Consider the following 12378-nt stretch of genomic DNA (forward strand, 5'->3'; position numbering starts at 1 on the left):
AGGGGTGTCTCTTCGCCCCCTCACCCTGGTGTTTCCTGGGTGGTCTGAGTGGGGTGGGGGTGGGACTCTGTTGGCTGCGGTCCACCCAGAGTTTCCGTTTGATTGGCTCCTCTCCCCCACGAATAGTGGGGCTGTGAGTGGGGCAGCAGGTCCTGAGTGTGGGGCTCTGGCTCTTTCAGGGGCCGGTGACCTTCGAGGAGGTGGCTGTGTATTTCACCAGGGAAGAGGGGACTCTGCTGGACCCCGCTCAGAGAGCCCTCTACAGAGACGTCATGCAGGAGACCTATGAGACTGTGACCTCGCTGGGTAAGGATTCCTGTCCCCTCGGTTCTTGGAAGGGGAACTGAAGAGATGAGGTTCACGCCACCCCCACAATGCCACCTCTGCTCTGTCCTGTTCCAGCATCACCCCAGCATGCCAGTGACACACACACGACCAGAGACCCTCCCCTGCTGCTGAACGCTGTGGGAAGAGAGCACAGGAGCAGAATCGCACAGTGTCAAATATCTCCTGTTTGCACAAGTAAAACGGGGGGTTAGGTCCAGCATAACGAGCAGAAGCTTCCTACCCCTGGCCTTCTCTCAAACCCTGAGCCTTTCCACCCAGACCAGAAAGTGCTTGGGGTGTAAGAAGCAGGCTGCTGGGGTCAGAGCGGCTGGTCCAGGGTTACTGATCACACAGACCTTGAATGCTGGCTGGGGGAATCCAGACAAGGGAGCTCCAGCAGCAGAGCATTGAAACTCAGCCAGGATTACAGATGACACAACTCCTCACTGCTCCAGATTGCCCCGTGCATGGGACAATGGCCTCGGTTGCTGGTGAAAATCCTTGAGACCTGGAGAGTTGCTCCCCCCATCCCCATGTGCACTAACCACAATTTACCTTCTCTGCACACTTGGTTTTTTGAGTCCCTCATTCCTGAAGTCACATGACCCCGATTCTTATTTTTCACATTCTGCTTTTCTAGACTATTTAGAGTCTGTTGCTTCTGAATGATAGTTTCTAATTTCCCAGTGTTCTCCACAGCCAGGGATTTTCCTACTCCCTCCCATTGCACTGGACTCACTAGGTTCCCTGGTATTTCAGAATGGCCACACTGGGACAGACCAAAGGTCCATCTAGCCCAGTGTCCTGTCTTCCGACAGTGACCAGCGCTGGGTGTCCCAGAGGGAATGAACAGAACAGGGAATCATGAAGTGATTCATCTCCTGTCACCCATTCACAGCTTATGACAAACAGAAGTTAGGGACACCATCCCTGCCCATCCTGGCTAATAACCATTCACGGACCTGTCCTCGATAGATTTCTCATGATGTTTTTTGTTTTTTGTAACCCTATTATAATCTTGGCCTTCACAACGTCCTCTGGGAAGGAGTTCCCCAGGTTGACTGTGCGTTGTGTGAAGAAATACTTCCTTTTGTTTCTTATAAACCTGCTGCCTATTAATTTGATTGGGTGATTCCTAGTCCTTGTGTTCTGAGAAGGAGTAAATGACACTTCCTTCTTTACTTTCTCCACAGCAGACATGCTTTTATAGACCTCTCTCATATGCCCTCTTGTCTCTTTTCCAAGCTGAAAAGTCCCAGTCTTACATATCTCTCCTCATACAGAAGCTGTTTCATACTCCTAGTCCGGGTTTTTTTGCCCTTTTCTGAACCTTTTCTAATTGTAATGTATCTTTCTTGAGATGGGCCGACCACATCCGCACACAATATTCAAGATGTGGGCGTACCATGGGTTTATATAGAGGCAAGTTATGTACTGTCTTATTATCTGTCCCTTTCTTAATGATTCCCAACACCCTGTTTGCTTTTTGACTGCCTCTGCACCCTGAGTGGATGTTTTCAGAGAACTATCAACAATGACTCCAAGATCCCTCTCTTGAGTGGAAACAGCTAATGTAGACCCCATCATTTTATATGTATAGTTGGGATTATGTTTTCCAATGGGCTGCACTAGGTGCTATCCTGACATCTAGGACTGCTGAGATCCTGCATTCAGTGATATCCCTGCCCTTCCTGTTCCCTTTCTCCACTGAACCCCACCAGCCCATTCTTAGTGTTCCCAGCTTCCCCAGGACTCTCTCATTGTGTCTGGACTTCTCTCTCTCTCTGCAAGAAGCAGTTCCAGGGAACTGCAAGAAGCAGTTCCAGTGCACCACAGGAGAACCCCAGAAAATTCTTTGGTCCCGGACTTTTGTGCATCTTTCACTGTCCAGCACACTACTGAACGACGCAAGGTCATATGAAGTCTGTCATTTCATCAGTGGAAAAGTGACATGTGCCAGCCTTGTTATCCCAAATGGATTTTCCAACACACTTTAATCCCAACACACTGGTTAGATGAAACAATAAAAAGAGATGGCTAACTACCGGCAAAAAAACCATATTAATTGACTACAGGTAGTGAGGTATAAAAGCCAGAATTGTTTACAAAAGAAATGCAAGATAAAACCCAAACTAACATCTAAGTTAACAAGCTAAAACGGATACAAAGCAAATGTTTCTCTCACTATATCCTGAGGCAGGCTGGCTGTCCTTTCAGCCAGAAGTCCCCCTAATTCGCCCCTGCTGCCAAGTTCAGTTTCTTCAGGAGCTGTCATGAGCAGAGGAAAAGGGGGAGAGAGAGAGTCTCAAGCATTTTCCTCCCCTCTTTTTATAATTCAGTCCTCTGTACGACAAACAACTTCAGTTCTCAGCTGAGTCATGGTGATCGGCTGTCTGTTGTAGCTATGAGCTTCAAGTGGTCCCTGTGAAGGAATGTAAATGTCTTCTTCACACCTTCCCCCTCCTGGAGAATGGCAATTTGACCAGCTGCTTGCCTTGCTGTCTCTGAGGAACTGGTCTGAGGGTGTTCCCCAGAATTGTAACTTTTTCACTAATAGGATACAGTAAAATCTCATAATTTTACATAGTGTTGCTACACATATTTTAACAGGAGGATAATATTCTGTAGATTATGCATTTTCAAATGATACCTCAAAGAAGCCATACTATGTCAATAATTGATCATAGTTTTCTAGAAGAGTGAACATAGGGGTTGTGACAGGGTCAGGCCAGATGGCTAAGTAGGTCCCTTTTCCTTGGGTAACGTAACAGAACAATCAGGAACCTTCTGGAGAGCAGTAAGACAGGCTGATTCGAACACCTGCAACCAATCAAGAAGCTACTTGAATCAATTGAGGCAGGCTAATCAGGGCACCTGGGTTTTAAAAAGGAGCTCACCTCAGTTAGTGAGGTGCGTGTGAGGAGCTGGGAGTAAGGGGCGCGAGGAGCTGAGAGTGAGAACACGGACTGTTGGAGGACTGAGGAGTACAAGCATTGTCAGACACCAGGAGGAAGGTCCCATGGTGAGGATAAAGAAGGGGTTGGGAGGAGGCCATGGGGAAGTAGCCCAGGGAGTTGTCGCTGTCGCAGAGCTGTTCCAGGAGGCACTCTAGACAGGTGCATTCCACAGGGCCCTGGGCTGGAGCCCGAAGTAGACGGCGGGCCCGGGTTCCCCCCAAATCCTCCCAACTCCTGGTCAGACGCAGGAGTCGTCAGCCTGGACTGTGGGTTCAGAAAAACGGCCAAGCTGAGGGCTGCTGTGAAGCTCCAAGGTGAGCAAATCCGCCAATAAGCGCAAGACCCACCAAGGTAGAGCAGGAACTTCGTCACAGGGTACAGACTGTGCCTGTCTGTGTGTGTCCCCAGCAGATATGTGGGTATTTCAATCCCTCATAAGCAGAGTGCTCAGCATCTTCAGGGACCCAGGGAGCTGGTCCTGGGAATTCACTGGCTTACTAGGCGTGACACTGTAGGGAATTGTGAGACACTTTAATAATAATAATTAATAATAAAATACCAATATGATGAAATTGCAATGAATCATGCTAGATATGCCATGTAAGGTGTCAGTGAAAATGCTATGATTTTCCAAGTATGATCATTTTGTTTCTATGTTTTGTACCACCTTTGTGTTGTGAGTTATAGACATGTAGGGTATATCTGTATTTCCAGACTTGTGCAGTGTTTCTGGGTGACATCCCCGGACAGACTGGCATCAGCACTGCTGAGCCTCTTCACTGGCCTGTCAAGGGTCATCAGCTGTACAATGAGCCCATGAAAAGAACCAAGGGGATACACCTATTGAGTCAGCAAGACATGCAGGGGTATGCCTGTGTACTGAGAACTCCAGGGCTTTTCCATGCCATGTGCTGTGAAGCTTGTGTTTGGGACACAGGAAGTACAAGCCACAAGGCAAAGGGAATAGAAAGGGCAGCTGCATCATCTTCATTTTCTCTTCAATCCCTCTACCTACCTCTGGAGCAACTTCTCTGCAAACTGAAGCCTTGAACAAAGGACTGAATGACCCATCCAAGCTGTGGATGTGTTCCAGACGGACTTTCAAGCCAGGAACTCACCAATACTGTGAAGAACCCGATATATAGATTTCTGAATGTGTCTGACCTTTCCTTCTTGCCTTTAGTTTAGAGGCTAAAGGATTGGCTGGTAGCCTGGTATTTTGGGTAAGATCCAAACCTTTTTTTTAAGGTCAGGCTTGACAAAGCCCTGGCTGGGATGATTTAATTGGGGATTGGTCCTGCTTTGAGCAGGGGGTTGGACTAGATGACCTCCTGAGGTCCCTTCCAACCCTGAGATTCTATGATTCAAACCTGTGCTGACCTGGTAATATGGCTGACCCTTTGGGGTCAGAACATTGTGTTTCTGTGACCAGAATTTTTAAATAAGCTCTCACTGTAGCGAACACAGGTGCTGATTGGGAGTCAGAGAACTGGAATGCAATAAAGGGGGCTGTGTGATCTTTTTCAGCTTCTCAATAACCAGTGTGGGGGATCAGAAGCATAGTTTGTGAGTGGTCGGTGATTTTAACTTCAGTGTTAGCCATCAGTTCTGGGAGCATCTTCTCTCCCTTTTTTAGCCTGCCCTGACCTTAGCGTTTTCAGTCAGGACTCCCCAAGGCACACCAGGTCACACTAAGCACTGAAGTGAAATTAATAGAATGTTTTGTTTTTTTTATGACAGAGTCTTATGCAATCACCTGAACTCCTTTGTTTTCTTTCATCTGAGCAGGGTTTCCCATTTCCAAACCTGATGTGTTTTCCCAGCTGGAAGAAGGGGAAGAGCCATGGGTCTCAGAGCTCCAGGGTTCAGAGGAAAGACAGACCCTGAGAGCTCCCTGCAAAGGTGAGGAAACATGAAACCAACTCAGAATCTGTAAGTGCCTGAAGGAAACATCTGGGATGCCCTACGAAGCCCTTGGGAGGTCACTCAGTTCATTATTGTCCCGAGCAGGGGTCATAACCTCAGGGTAACTATAACTCATGGCTTCCTGTAGATCCGAGCAGACATCAGGCAGTAGCTTCCTCCCTTCCCCCCATGAATTTGATGGGATGTGAAGGCTGAATTGATCCCCTCCTCTCTCCCATTTAGGGGAAGTGTTTGGAGGAGTTCAGTTCCTGCTTTTATTTGACCTGTCTCCAGCACTTTTTTTCGTTGGCCTTCCCCTTTCCATCCCTGTTTGAGGTTTCTGTCTCTACCGCAGCAGGTGATGCGATGGCATGTGAGAAAGAGGAGCAGAATTCTCAGCAGGAAGATGCTGGGCAAGTGGATAAACACAGAGCATTATCACAAAGATCGGAAAGGAACGTGTCCAGGAGTCATGAGCAGGGAAAATCCTGTGAGATTCAGCACAGACCAGAGAGCGAGCAGGGAAATCGGCCAAGGGATAAAGTGGGTAAATTAATTTCCTGTCGGGGAACTCAGAAGGACCTCAAGGAAAGCACAACACAGCAGGAAATCCTCAGAGGAAAGACAAAAAATGCATGCACTGAGTGTGGGAAAAACATACATGACCAGTCAGCCCTTATAAAGCATCAGAGAATCCACGCAGGAGAGAGGCCCTATGAATGCCGTGAGTGTGAGAACCTTCAATCGCAGCTCAAACCTTGTTACCCATCAGAGAACCACACAGGGGAGAGGCCCTATGAATGCTGTGAGTGTGGGAAAACCTTCTCTTGGCACTCAGCCCATGTTAGCCATCCAAGAATCTGCACAGGAGATCAACACCATAAAAACCTCTAGGGCTATCCGTACTTTTTTTTCTTTAATACTTTTCCTGATTCCCACATAGTAGCTTTTAAAGTTGTTTGAACTGTTTGCAGCACCGTTATCCCTCAGCGTGTCCAAATGAGTGGCCCATTTTTGCCTTTTGCAGTTCACCCTGTTTTGAAGTGGACCCATTTGTCCTTCCTATCTACTCCATTGTCTCATGAATAATTTGAGTGTGCCCTTCCTATCAGGAACCAGGGAGCATCACATCTATACCATTCCTCCTATTGCAAAATTATTGTTCGGAATCACCAATGATTCAGATTATATCATTGCCAGTTGTTCTCACGTTGCTCTGGGTTGTGCTGAAGAGCAGTTATATTGGGAACTTTCCCAATTATATTTAAAGGAAGAGGAGCAGGGGCAGGAAAAGAAGTGTCATTTCAGCCTCTGTGACACTGGAAGGAGATGGGGTGACTCAGAGATTCCCTCCTTCCCCATCACTCCAGACCTGTTAACTCTGCATGGCTCAGACAGGAGGGATCTTCGTCACATTCTATCCCTCCACTTCTCAAAGTGTCACGTGATGAAGCGTTCTCAGCTGTCTGTGCTTGGAGACGATGCTTTGACTTCTTTAATCCTATATCAGAGTCGCTATGCCTGGAGATGAAAGTGTCAAAAACCTGGAAGGGGAATTCAGATGGATCCCAAGCACTGTGTGATCATTTGGAGTTTAAATCCCAGGTTCCATCAATTGGTAGAGCCACTTCTGGCAAGGGGGCTGTTTTCTCCCCCATTATGGGGGATGCTAGGTTACTAAAAAGTTTTTAAATAACCTAACTAATTCTATGGCATGGGGAATGGTCTCCTTCATGATGCAGATGTTGAGGAAATAGAAGTGGGTTTTTTATTGAATTTATCCTTTGTAGGTGCTAAAAAAAAGTGTATGAAATGAAATCAGTGTTGGAAATCTAATAGCTGCAGAAAAATAGCTAGTTTTGAATAGAAACTCCAGCTCTGATAACTAACAGGCCTGTATCCAGTCCCTTGCCTGGAATTGTGCCACCAAATTAAAGAAAAGCTGGGCATGTTTCAGGAAGCCATTCCTCACTAACACTGCTGAGATTTTGAGTGCTTTTGTAAAGGATTCTGAAGTGTACACTTACCCTAACCAAGGCCAAGGATTTGGAAAGAACTGGGGTTGAATGAGTACACGCTCCATTCTTGGTTTCCATCCCAGTAAAAGAAGCTATGGTGACCAAAGCCCCAAGGAAAATTGTTTGTTTGTACAACTCACTGATTACAGATCCAAAGCATGCCAGGGTTAGATTGAGAACAATCATCCTTCACCATTTGGATCCAAAGAGAGAGAGTGCTTCATAGGACATTCCCTCCTCGTGGATTCCAAACTTGGTGCCTGATCCGGTAATGTCAAAGTCAGCTTCAGGACTCACATAATTTGTCAGACCATTCTGTTTATTAGCAAAGCACTTTGCCAGTGCACCCAGATATGTGAGCCCCCTGCAAAGGCTCAAGCTAACTTATTTATACAGATAAGCCAATTTAACATAAGAGACAAAAGGAAGCAGAAACTGACAAATATACATACATATCTTACTTGCATACTAATGTTTACCAATCTCCCAGCTCAGTAGGAGCTCTAAGTTAATTAGTTTGAGGACCCATTGTCTCACACTCCTTAATGTTTCTCTTCTTGACAACTATATTTCAACAAACCCTTCAAGTAGCATTTCTTTAATGAATTATAATTTCAATATAATTCATTCTATTTTCACAGAAACAAGGACTTTCAGGCTGTGGAAATGATGGCAACCAATGAGGCAACGAATGTGTCCGGTTCCAGTTTCAGACTTCCAGATACTCGCATGTTGAGTCCTGATTCTCTGGTTTTGTGTCTGATGCTCCGGCTTCACAATAAAGCTGATGTTGGCACAGCTGCCCCCATGTAGCTGCACTGGTGTAGCATGCTATTACAGATGCTCTAAGCCAATGGGAGAGATCTCTGCCGTCGGACTTCATTAGTCCAGCCCCCTCAAACTATATGTCCTGCTGACGTAGCGCTATCTACACAGGGCGTTAGGGCTGTGTAACTACATTGCTCAACTCTGGATTTTTCACACCCCTGAGCAATATAGTTATACCGATAAATGCCTTTTAGAAGAACCAGGGATATATGAACTCAGAGAATTGGTTGGGACCTACGTTGGGACAAACCGGAACTAGAGCCAAGGTTCAGTTGTTGGCAACGGGGATTAAAAGAAAATGAACTCATATGACAAGAATTTGAGCTCTTTGAATATATTATTGTTTCCAATTAAAATGAATTTATTGGTTAAAGAATGGGAGACTAATTGTGTGATAATCTGAATCACTTTGTAAAACAAAGTGTCTTGTTTTTTTTGTTTTGTTAGTCATACAGGAAGTGACAGCTGATCTTGAAAAGTTAATTTGCTTTAATTTACCCCCTGTAGTGTAAGGAGTTCTGGTAAAAAACCTCACTCCAATGGTTGGGGTGGAAGAATGTGTGTGAGAGTGTATAAGTGAATATTGGCCCAGTATAGATTTTAAATTTTTGTGTTTCAAATAGAACTTATTTTGCTTAGTTTCAAAGTCTATTTCTAGTGAAAGCAAAATTATTTGAAGAGACAATTTGTAGAAGTTTTTACAAGTTCTTACACTTAGACTGTAAGGGTCACTGACTTCCCCACTTCTCTAATTTGCAAAGGAAAGTCATCTGTCATAGGATGTGTTCAGCAGGTAGGAAAGTTGCAGTCCTCAACCACCAAGGAAAAGGCTGAAGTCCATTACCTTTTAGGTCAAGAAGCCATCTAAAGTCTGGTCTATGCTGAAAAGCGATGTTGACGTAGCCACCTCTCTCAGGGGTGTGAAAAGTCCACTCCACTGAGAGAAGTAGTTAATGTGACCTCTGCCCCAGCATAGACAGTGTTAGGTTGTCAGAAGAATACTTCCAGTGTTTGAAGTATAGACAGAGCCTGAGACAGACCGATCCCCTATGGGAAGTGAGTCATGACATGAATTCCAATTTTGACCCATTTCCCTATATGTGAGAGAGGTACTAGTATGGAGGGCTGGGCCAGCTGTCCGATCGCCTGGTTCCTCAACTGTAGCTACAGCTCTTCGTACCCATCCACCCAAAGACTGAGAGAAATGGAGAGTTCCAACCGTTGTTATTTTAGTATCTTATTGTTCCTTTCTCTGTCTTTTGTGCTGGTCTTTCTATTATATCAGGGTGTGAGGGTATAGCTCAGTGCATGTTGTGACAAAGCTCTGTCCTTGTCTCTATGGGTCCCACGTTTCCTGGTGGATTTTGCTAGCCTCAGAGGCTCACTGTGACCATCCACATAGCCCTTCTCTCTCTCTAGAGGCAAGGGCCACAGCTTACTGAGCCATCATAAGCCAGCAAGGGAGGTGAGGAGAAGCAACCCTCCCTCGCACAATCTCTGTTTCCCAGTATCCATGATTAATCAAGGAGGGGAGGAAAGGGGAGGAGAGGGGAGGGGGGAGCCTGGGCCCACCCTCTACTCTGGGCTCCAGCCCAGGGACCCTAATAGTAGCAGCTATGGTAGCTGACTTTTGGGAAATAGGACGTGTACAATTCCCTGGGCCGCTTCCCCACAGTAGCCCCCACTCAGTATCTCCTTCGCTGTTACCTCAGGGCCTCCTTCCTTGCACCTGATGTGGATTTGCACTGCTTGGTTCCTCCAACAGCACGGCTTCCTCCTACAGATCCTGACACATGCGCCTCACTGACGAACTGGGAGGCTTTTCACTAGTTCCAGCCAGGCCTTGATGCGCTTCAGGTATTCCAATCAACCTAGCTATCTCCACTGCTTTCTAGAAGGATCTTAATTGGCCCCAGGTGTCTTGATTAACCTGAAACAACTGCCATTTGGTTACCATAGTACCAAGGATTTGTTTAGGCTGGGGCTAAAATACCTGTTCCGCACTACTTAACTATAGCCGTCTTGCCTTGCCCCGTCGCAATGTGTGACAAAAGCTTATTGGTGCCAATTGGCAAAGGGGTCACTGTCATTCACAAGCAACTCCTGTCTCAGACCTGTTGGGGACACTGGGGCATGGCCACTAGGTAACTCGAGGAGATGGAAGACCATGAGTGTCTATGAAGCCCCCTTGCACTAGGCCCAGGTGTCCTTGCCCGTCCCCCCACCTGGAGGCACACACAGCAGTTATACTGAGAATCTGCAACAGTATGTTGCAGAGTCAGACTGCCTGAAACTAAGCAAGGCCAAACAGGGGAGATATGGAAGAACAATGCTGAATAAAGCAGCTTTATGTTTCGTTTAACAAATGATACAGAGAATCAGGGAACTAGCTGGGAACTGGATTGGCTGGCTATATGGATACTTGGGGCAGCTTGCTATTGGATAAGTATGCTGGGAGAAAGGATGTATAAAAGCCTGTGTAACTTCCTGCTCTGTTGTGCAGGATTTGAGATTTTATTCTCCCTGTACCTTTTTGCAGCTGCAAATAAACTTTTCTGCTTCTCCACCCCGTTGTGATTATTGGGTGTAGCACACCGGGTAACGAACCAACTCAAGCTGTTGTTCAGCCTCTCGGCACTGGGTGCCGGCAACAGACCTGACAAATTCACCACACCTAGGACCCAGAGCAGGGGTGGTGGAATATTCCTTACAGTGGGGGGGCCACCGGCGTCCGAACTGTGACGCCCCCATGACACTCCTTTCCCCCCAGCCCTCACTCACTCCGCCCCTTCTCCCTGAGGCCCCAATCTCACACCGCCCCTTCTCCCTGATGCCACCCCTCCCTCCGAGGCCACACCCACAGAACGCCTCTTCCCCCAAGGCTCCACCTTGTTCCCCCCTCCGTTGTCCGTTCTTAGGGCTGCTAAAAAGTGCTGGGCCCATGGCCCTCTAAACCCCCCTCGTCCTGCACCCTGACACACAGCCAGGCAGGCAGCAGTGTGTGTATGTGACAGAGACTGCTGAGCTGTGCTGAGCCAGTGCGGGAAGTGGGGGCTGATGTCGGGGCTGTCCTGCTCCCCCTGACTCAGGACTGGGGTGTCCCCCTCCCCCTGACTCAGGACTGGGGTGTCCCCCTCCGCCTGACTCAGGACTGGTTGCTTCCAGCAGCTGTCTGAACTTAGGGACAGCGTGCCAACACATTCACTCTTCCACAACACACACGCTCCCCGAACACACACACTGTCTGTCCCCAACACACACACACTCTCTGCCCACCACGCCCACGGCAGCTGAAAAGCAGCTGGCAATCGAGTCGGATGCCCATGGAACAATGGGATAGAGAAACCTGCCTCGTGTGGCTGCCCACGAGGCATTGCAAACCCTTCCCAAAGCACCCTGCGGCCAGTTGCACAGTGGGATAGCGTCCCACAATGCACTGCTCTCTGTGGCGATCCAAGAGCTGCTAGCCTGGATGCGCTCCGGTGACACAAGCAGCCTAGTGTGGACATGCAACAGCGGCTTAATTAAAACGCTTTAACTAAAGCAGCATAACTCTGTCGTGTAGACGTAGCCTGGCTCCCACTGGGGCCAAGGATGCTCAGGCACTGAAACTGAAGAGCCACAACTTCCTCCGTAGTTGGCAGGATTCAAACCTGCACAGGGAGACCCCCCCCAAGGGATTTCGAGTCCACCACCTTAACCACTCAGCCACAACTACTTGCTTTATAGAGCGCTCTCACGACACTCTAGTTCTTTTCTCACTGAGTGATCGTTTCCAATTGTTTCCTCAGACCAGCGTCCACAACACACTCACTGCTGTGCTGTTGTGTAAGTGTGCCCAGGGCTGAACAAGAATTCCTGCTCGTTTCCCTTCTGGCTGGAGCATGAGGAGAGTGTGTTTGTGGCCAGTGATGTTGCTGTAGATTGTTGTAAAATTCCTGCCTCGATAATTCAGACAGTCCCTTTCCCGTCATATCCCCAGTACATCAGTGACTGTAATAGCAGGGGGCAGGTTTTCTGTGGGGCACAGAGCTTTGCCAGGGGGTTGGTGTCTCCTTCCTTTCCTCACCCTGGAGGAAACTCAGCTTTTCATTCCATCTTTAATGTGTCATGGAATAACAACAGCGGCATGAAGAAAGAGGTGGGCAGGGTGGGCCTCAGGGGAGGGGCACAGAGGTGCAAGTGGTGGGCAGGGCAGGACGGAGAGGCACGGGTGGCAGGCTGGGTGGGTCTCATGGGTGGGGCTGAGAGGTGGGAGCGGCGGCCATGGTGGGTCTCAGGGGAGGGGTCAGAGAGGTGTGGGTGGCGGGCAGACCTTGGGGTAGGGGGCGGAGAGGAATGAG

The 12378-nt window shown here is 47.9% G+C and overlaps 1 long non-coding RNA gene and 1 other non-coding gene across 2 annotated transcripts; one reads left to right on the plus strand and one right to left on the minus strand.

Annotated features, from left to right (window-relative positions):
- Positions 1-244: 244 nt before the first annotated feature.
- LOC140904472 (uncharacterized) lies at positions 245-7971 on the plus strand. Its single transcript, XR_012156533.1, has 3 exons — positions 245-306; positions 5073-5186; positions 7849-7971. It is a non-coding gene; the product is annotated as an uncharacterized lncRNA (long non-coding RNA).
- A 3696-nt stretch (positions 7972-11667) lies between these two features.
- On the minus strand, positions 11668-11753 carry TRNAS-CGA (transfer RNA serine (anticodon CGA)). Its single transcript has one exon. It is a non-coding gene; the product is annotated as a tRNA-Ser (tRNA).
- Positions 11754-12378: the final 625 nt, after the last annotated feature.

This window comes from Lepidochelys kempii, unplaced genomic scaffold (genome assembly GCF_965140265.1).
Source record: "Lepidochelys kempii isolate rLepKem1 unplaced genomic scaffold, rLepKem1.hap2 scaffold_119, whole genome shotgun sequence".
In the NCBI taxonomy this organism is placed as follows: domain Eukaryota; kingdom Metazoa; phylum Chordata; order Testudines; family Cheloniidae; genus Lepidochelys; species Lepidochelys kempii.